Source organism: Myotis yumanensis, unplaced genomic scaffold (genome assembly GCF_028538775.1).
Source record: "Myotis yumanensis isolate MYYU_CA2020_CCGP unplaced genomic scaffold, mMyoYum1.0.hap1 SCAF_3, whole genome shotgun sequence".
NCBI lineage: Eukaryota > Metazoa > Chordata > Mammalia > Chiroptera > Vespertilionidae > Myotis > Myotis yumanensis.
In genome coordinates this window covers 50,639,355-50,648,133 of record NW_027223754.1, presented here as the reverse complement: position 1 = coordinate 50,648,133, position 8,779 = coordinate 50,639,355, and the positions used below count along the sequence as shown (strand labels likewise).

At 36.5% G+C, this 8,779-nt stretch overlaps 1 pseudogene; it reads right to left on the bottom strand.

Annotated features, from left to right (window-relative positions):
• Positions 1 to 492: 492 nt before the first annotated feature.
• On the bottom strand, positions 493 to 5,135 carry LOC139006137 (peptidyl-prolyl cis-trans isomerase A pseudogene; annotated as a pseudogene).
• Between the last annotated feature and the right edge of the window lie 3,644 nt (positions 5,136 to 8,779).

The window sequence follows — 8,779 nt, the reverse complement described above, 5'->3', positions numbered from 1 at the left end:
AGCTACATTAGTAGTGAATACAATACCCAAGAAATAAGTAAAAATAGCAATATTAGAAATAACAATAATATTAGCAAAAACAAGCGTTTCTGTTGTAGATGTGAGCTTTCTTCAAAGGTATCTGAGATTTTTCAGAAAAGGTAGAAATAATCACTAACTAATGAGGTAACATATAGGGTCTCATAAATAAGTTGATGTAGCAGTTTGCCTCAGACGTACCTTTTGCAGGTTCTGAATGTGATTTTAGGACATTTGAAGATCAACTACATTCTTTTTTTTTTTTTTTAACTGTTTAGTTTTTATTTCATAATCATAAACTTAACTCCACAATCCTGCTAGACTGGGATGGGGGTAAGGAAATTATGGAACCCAATGAACTGTGGTGAGAGCACAAAGATTATAGAACATTCCAAGCAGGTGGGGGTGAAGGGGTGCTCTCCTGAGCTACAACACGGATGGTCTGGTGGTTAAGATAAAACACAAGTCAAATTGTTAGCGTTGTCCACAGTCAGCAATGGTGATCTTCTTGCTGGTCTTGCCATTCCTGGACCCAAAGCGCTCCATGGCTGTCACAATATCCATGCCTTCTTTCACCCGGCGAAGACCACATGCTTGCCATCCAACCACTCAGGCTTGGCTGTGCAGATGAAAACTGGGCACCATTTGTGTTAGGTCCAGCATTTGCCATGGACAAGATGCTAGGACCTGTATGTTTCAGGATGAAGTTCTCATCCTCAAATTTCTCCCCATAGATGGACTTGCCGCCTGTGCCATTATGGCGCGAGAAGTCACCACCCTGGTACATAAATCCCAGAATAATTCTGTGAAAGCAGGAACCTTCTTTATAACCAAATCCTTTCTCCCCAGTGCTCAGAACACAGAAGTTTTTTTTTTTTTTTGCTGTCTTTGGAACTTTGTCTGCAAACAGGTCGAAGAAGACACGGCCCAAGGGCTCACCGTGGATGGAGATGTCGAAGAACATGGTGGGGTTCACCCTGGCTGGTCACAGGTGGCTCCAGGGCAGCGGCATCTGCAAAGTGGACAATTACATCCTTAATGATCCAAGATACGTTCTGGACACTCAGGGAAAAAGTGATACAAGATTGTTGTTCTATTTTAAAATAATTCAGTAGAGTAAAACCTAGAAGTACTAGTAGTATACTTTATATGTTTTCAATAGAAAGTATCAACAAAACTCTCTCAATAACTAATTATTTTACTCATTACACCCAGAACTAACTGACCAGAGAACATCAAATATAATTATAGTTCATGTGAAAAGCTCATTTTTCACGTATTTCATGCTAAGTTCAATTATGAGGAATATAAATATTTTGCAAGTCTATTTTAAAACAAATGTTTTAAGTAGCAGGAAACAAAGTGTTTTCAAATAACTGGTTCATTCCCAATGGAAATTCCATCCTGAGAGAGTTAAAAGAACTCCATTAAGCATGCTGGTAACCTTCTGCTTGGAACACAGACTGTTACACTCTATGTGGCCTTCCTGGCCCATGTATATAGATCAGTTTATTGAATATACTGACAACATAGGGGGCCAGCACAAAGCAACTTTATTCTTTTCCAAAATTGGCTTGCTATTTACTCTTTTAACTTTTATTTCTCACCCAGGATGAAATATCTGCTTTTGCCTATCAATAGAAGACACTATTCTATTGTTCAAATAATAAAATACAGTGTAAAAAAAACCTGAACTTATTAAATTTAAGTGAAAATCAAGACTATTCTTATGGGAAGAGGGACATGTTTGGTGTTTTTTTCTCCCTCACTTAAACTCATTCTTTGTTGTTTTGGGCTTCACTACATTTGTAACAAGAAGACAGAGAGTGGTAGAGGACAAAATTCTTCACTGGTGATTTCTAGTTATGGCATATTTCAAATACTGATTTTTTTCTTGTGTGGAGTGTTTTCTTTAGGTGTTTTAGGGAACCACCTAGAGTGTGACCTCAGTTTTCTTATATGTAGTATTGGATTGTCCTGATAAGATTGATATATGGAATGAAGAATTTATGTATATTAATCACTTACAACACGGTCCTGCTCAGAACATAACCTAGAAATCACAAATTGGATTTTGACAGTTGTGTGTGTGTGTGTGTGTGTGTGTGTGTATGTGCAATCATTGGAAAATGATTTCATATCATGTGGAATTCCTCTTAAATAGTAATAGCTATACTACTAACAAAACAGCCATTTAATTTATAATTATCTTGAAAGAAAAGTCTTGAAAATCTGTGATAACAATTATTTAAATTCAATATATTATAATACAAATACTGATATTTTGGCAAAAAATGTTTGTTAATGCCAGGACATTTCTAAAAATGTATTCAAAATTGAACTTAATGTCTAATTTCTTGGTTTTATATGAAACTTGAGATACTAGTAAAACAACTGTGTCCAGGAATAGATAATAGTTGTAGATGTTAGTCCCTCCACTTCCAAAGCTATCTCCGTAGTTTGAAACACCTGTAGAGAAAATAAAATGTCAAATGATCACATATATTTCCCCCCTGAATGATCTATTTTACTGCATGAAAATTAACATTTTTTCACAGTACATTTCAATTATCCCAATGAAGAAAACATGTTTACTTTCCTTGTAAGAATTACCAATTCAATGGTAAAAGTCTAAAACAAGTTGTTAAAAATATCCATATACTGCTATAATAAAGACAATAAATATATTTTTAATACTTGGGGCAACATGATATATTAGAATATTGAGAGTAAGTCAGAATCATGGATGTATTTTCTTTCTAATCTCTCATTTTGACCCTCATGTGCCTACCTTAATTGGAATGCAATATTTGTTAAAGAGAAGATTGAATTAATGAATGAATCAGTTAATTATACTGCTTGGAATTCTGTGTTGTCAAAAATACAAAATGAAGACAAATTTGAAAATTCCCTGAATGGGCAAAACCGTTTAAAATACATAAGGAAAACCTAATTTAGCTTATTTTGCAAATAGGGAAAACTTAACTTGGGCTACTTCTTATAAATGCCTCTGAAAATCATAAAAGAAACATAATCTATTCCCCAAATTGTCACGAGTAACCACCTTAACCAATCCCCTATTCCTATAAAAACTTGAATGATATAACCAATTATTGTAAATGATAAGCAGCCTCTAAATTTTCACTGTGTAAGCTGTCTTATAACAGTATATGCTGAGCTCATTCCACTGTGGATTTGAGGGCTCCAGTGTGTGCACTGTTCTTATGTGCACAATAATCTTTTAGTGAATACCATTTTACTGATCTCATGATGGGGCCGCTTGAGCTGAGTTCTGTGGCACTGGACTAACCCCACACTTATGAAGCCAATCCTAACTACTACTTTAAATGTATAATATGAAAGCCCAAAGGTCTGAGTTATGTAATGAAAACCAGCTGGAATCTATGTATTGACCAATAAAATCAATTCCTTAAAATATGGTTAAGATTCAAGTCGCATTTTAAAAATAATTTTTAAAAATTATTTTATGCTTATGGCTTATTCATAAGTTATCATATCTACTATCCCTAATCTTGTGTAGTTTGTTTAAAACAATATGAATTACAGTGTCAAGAAAACTGTATTATAATATAACTTTATTTTTCAACTTTGGAAGTTTTTGTTGTTAAAAGAAAAATGCTAATAAACTATAGATATAATCCAATAAAATCTGTTACTCAGATTTCTATTGACTAAAGGGCAAATTTCATGCAATATGACCATGATGAATTATTTTAGAATGTCTATGTTCTAGTATTGTTTTGAATCCTTAAAATATTGTATCATGTTTAATAACATGTTAGTCTGTTAAATTATATTAAAATATAAATATATTAAATGGTATAACATAATTACAAAAACTAGAACATGTCAGATAAGCATTGTTTGATAATTGAGTAATTTGAGTTTTTTTTCTTAATTTATTGATTTGAGAGAGAGAGAGAGATTTCTTATTCCACTCATTTATGTATTCACTAGAGGCCCGGTGCACAAATTCTAATTGAAAGGAAATTAATTAGAAGAAATATTTTAATATCGCCCTTTGCCCTTTCTCTATAATAGAAGTGTCAACCAAATTCAGAATCCACAATGACAGATGGAAACACACTTGTGTGATTGGTGCCAACGAGAGTTTTATATATATATATATATATATATATATATATATATATATATATATATATAAACTTGCTTAATTAGACCTGCTTTCTGATTTAGCTAAACTTCTTAGAGCTCAGTGAAGCACCCCATCTTCTCTTTCAGATAATTGTCAGCAACACAGCAATAAATATCAACACAAAGCAGATTATTACTGTAAATCATGCAGGGAGAACAAGGGTGAAATATTTTACTGTAGCAGTGCTTGACTATATTCTGCACAGTGAGAAAACCTGAAGTCATTTTCAAGGTTCACCATTTCTTACTTCTTTTCAGTCTGGTCAAGTTTCTGAACATTCTAAATCTCTGTTTTCTGGCTAATGAAAAGAAAATAGGATTTTACCGTCTTCTATCTACCTACTCCAGGACTTCTGTGAGGATCAAATGAGATGAGGCACGGGAAAACGCTTCACAAACATTTGGTTAAATTGTAAAATGTTTGCACCTGGCTATAAAGCAAGTCAGGTTCTTGGGCTGAAAAAACTCCAAGGAGGTTAGTCACTAGAGCTGCGGTTCTCAACCTGTGGGTCGTGACCCCTTTGGCGGTCAAACGACCCTTTCACAGGGGTAGCCTAAGACCATCCTGCATATCAGATATTTACATTACAATTCATATAAGTAGCAACATTGCAGTTATGAATAGCAAAGAAAATAATTTTATGGTTGGGTCACGACATGAGGAACTGTATTTAAAGGCCCAGAAGGTTGAGAACCACTGCACTAGGGAGAGGAAGCTGGGCGTTGCTACTTGATGTCATTACCTGGCACCCACAGCCACTGTTTACCGGTTTGGCTGTGCTGTGGGCCACATTTTGCGCTATGAGGTCTCGGCAGCGTAGGCTGTGATTTGGTGGTCTGTCACTTCGGGGTGGTGGCATAGCCTGTGTCCCACTTGGGGGAAGCTGAGTGTTGCTTTGTGGGCACCAGGTCCGCAGTGCTGTTTCTCTGTAAATGGCCATTGTGCATCAAGGCAGCTCCTGTGTTGAACGTCTGCTCCCTGGTGGTCAGTGTGCATCATAGCGACCAGTCAGTTGGACACTTAGCATATTAGCCTTTTAATATAGAGAGATTGGTTGATTCTTGTATGTGCCTTGACGGGGGATCAAACCCAAAACCTTATAATATCGGGACAATGTTCTATCTAACCAACTGAGCTACCTGGCCATGGCCAAGTTTTGTAAACCTTTTTTTGTTGTTAATATTCACCTGAAGATATATATATATATATATATATATATATATATATATATATATTTTTTTTTTTTTTTTTTTTTTAAGAAAGAGTGGAAGGGAGGCAGGGAGACACAGAGAGAGAAACATTGATGTGAGAGAGAAACATTGATTTGTTGTCGCCCACAGGCACCCCAGGGCTGGGGATGGAGCCTGCAACCAAGGTACATGCCCTTGTTTGGGTTCCTGGTATCTTTCAGTCCACAGATGGAAGCTCTATCCCCTGATCCAAACTGGCTGGGGCTTGATAAACCTTTAATAAATGAATTTAATAAAAATAAAAAAATAAGTTATCAAAATCTAGTATGTGACACAGTGACTAGAATGTAAAAGACATTCCAAAAATATACTTGTTGGAAAATAAAAGCAGGAAAATATTAATCTGAAATAAATTAAGGCCAGAAAAATAGCACAAAATATATGGAGATCTCTGTGCATAAAAAATGCTAATTTTCTTTAGAAAATCTTTAGACAAAACATTCAACAGTAAAATTCAATATAATAATATTTTCCATTAAGAAATTTAAAATCTACCCAATTCTCAAAAAGGGCTTCAAAGAAAGTTAATATTATTGATACTAGAGGCCCGGTGCATGAAATTTGTGCACTTGGCGGGGGGGGGGGGGGGGGGTCCCTCAGCCCAGCCTGTGCCCTCTTGCAGTGCAGGAGCCCTCAGGGGATGTCCGACTGATGGCTGAGGCCCGCTCCCCAGGTCGACAGTTGGACATCCTTAGCACTGCCGCGGAGGTGGGAGAGGCTCCTGCTGTTGCTTCTGCACTCACCAGCTGTGAACCCAGCTTCTGGCTGAGGCTTCTCCCCATGTGGGAATGCACTGACCATCACGGGGTAGCTCCTGCATTGACCATCTGCCCCCTGGTGGTCAGTGCACATCATAGTGACTGGTTGTTTTGCCATCGTGTTGAAACTGGCTCTCCAACATCCCCCTAGGGGTCCTGGATTGCGAAAGGGCACAGGCCAGGCTGAGGGACCCCAACAGTGCACAATCGGGGCTGGGGAGGGATGCAGAAGGTTGGTTAGCTGGGGAGGGACCGTGGGAGGGCTCCAGGGCATGTTCAGCCTGTCTTGCTCAGTCCCAATTGGCCAGATCCCAGTAGCAAGCTAACCTACCGGTCGGAGCATCTGCCCTCTGGTGGTCAGTGCACGTCATAGTGAGCAGTTGAGTGGCCTTAGCATATCATTAGCATATTACGCTTTGATTGATTGAATGGCCGACCAGACGACCGGACACTTAGCATATTAGGCTTTTATTATATAGGATTATCATTATTTTAATTACGAAATATAATTAAGTAATGAAAAGAATGTGAGATTCAAATCTGTGAGGCCTAATCCCTATCCAGCTATGGATATTTTTTCTATGGTATTGAACATGTTGCCTGCTCTCTCTGAGATTTAAATACTTTATCAGTTAAAAAGTATTAAACCATATAACATTCAAGGTTGTTACAAAAATTTAATGATATATGTTTTTAGATTTCTAATACATATCATTGAATTATTGTGTATTTTTCCCCAGTGAGAGGGAGTGCCCATTAAAAAACAGTGCTTATAAAAAATAAAAATCAGTAGTCACATAGCTTAGAAGAAAATAATCTTCATTTTTCACCTAGCCTTTTCCCCATAAAACTATTTTGACACACATCTCAAAGATGAACGTTTTGTTATAAGTATATACTTTCATGTGACATGAAAAAGGGTAGTCAACAAATGATTTAGTATAATTTCTTCACACAGTAAGAAAAAAATTACTAAATCAAACCTTGACTTTGTCCTTATACATGCCTCTTAACAAAAAGCATTTACTGTTGGCACTAATTTTTAAAATGGTCATTCTGGGACTTTTAAATCTAACAGAAATTCAATGGCCAGTCCTAGTAAATAAAAATGTTAGTAGTTGATAAATGAAGATCTCACATTATCCTCACTTTTTATTTTAAATTTATTGCTGTAATCAAGCTCTGAAATTTCTTAACTTTTGAATGAAAATAGACTAGGTAGTTGTCAGTCCTGTCAATTAGGATATCTAAATATCTAAACTATTAAATATTTTATATATGTTTAAACATTTCTTTACAATTCAATATTTACTACTGAGATACCTTACTATTATTGCCTATTTCACTTACCTTTGATTTTTATATCAATCTCCTAATATGACCAATATAAAGTATTTGTTTTTCCCCAAATGTTTTTCTTTCATTGTTCCAAAATCCATAAAAAGACCCAAACCAACCAAACAAACAAATAAAACTCCATTTACTCCGTTGATCATACCACAATAAAGGGTCATTCTCTTTTTTTTTTTTTAAATATGTTTTATTGATTTTTTTACAGAGAGGAAGGGAGAGGGATAGAGAGTTAGAAACATCGATGAGAGAGAAACATCGATCAGCTGCCTCCTGAACACCCCCCAACTGGGGATGTGCCCGCAACCGAGGTACATGCCCTTGACTGGAATCGAACCTGGGACTCTTGAGTCTGCAGGCCGATGCTACATCCACTGAGCCAAACCGGCTAGGGCAAGAGTCATTCTCTTCTTATCCTTTACTCTCACACACCAAAATGATTAGGAATATCAATTTTAATACAAAATACAGCGCTTGAGTCTGCTAATCCCTTTCCTTTTTTTTAAGTTCCATCTACAAAATCAACATGCTTCCTGAAGTATTACAAAATAAATTTACTTGAAAGTCTCGTTTCCAATTTTTTTTTTTTTGCAGTCACTATAATGTACTTTCCACAAGCAGTTGGAGTAACTTTTAAAATGGCAAACTTAAGTATATAACTTTTCTGCTTAAAAGCCATTCATAGATTTCCATTGCTCTTAGAATACTTCCCAGACATCTCGATCTTTCAAGCGAACAACAGACGCCTTCTGACTACCGCCATTCCAATGTGCCTCTTCCCTAGCTTTCACTTGATCACTCACCTCCAGTATTACTAGCCTTCTTTTATTTAATTCAATAAACCATTTTTCTTTCCTCCTCCTCCTTTTTCTCCTTCTCCTTTCTATTATTTTGGCTCAGTATTTTAATAGACTATTTTCTCTTTCTGGAATCCAGGGGTCCATCCCAACTTTTCATCGGCCTTATCCCAACACATTCTTCATATATCATTACAAGAATTGGGGACTCCAGCTCCTAATTTAGAAACTGTAATTTTTCAGGTTTGATCAGGGACATTAGAATGTTTCACCTGACAGGAAACTGCCCTCCCCACATCAGACTTTATGCACAGCCAATGCATTGCATTCCCTGAAAAGAGTTGCAATTGAGCACTCAGGCCTCCCTGGCAAGTCACACTCTTTCACATATTTGACTTTTGAGCCCAGCTGCCTTTATTGCTAGGTCTT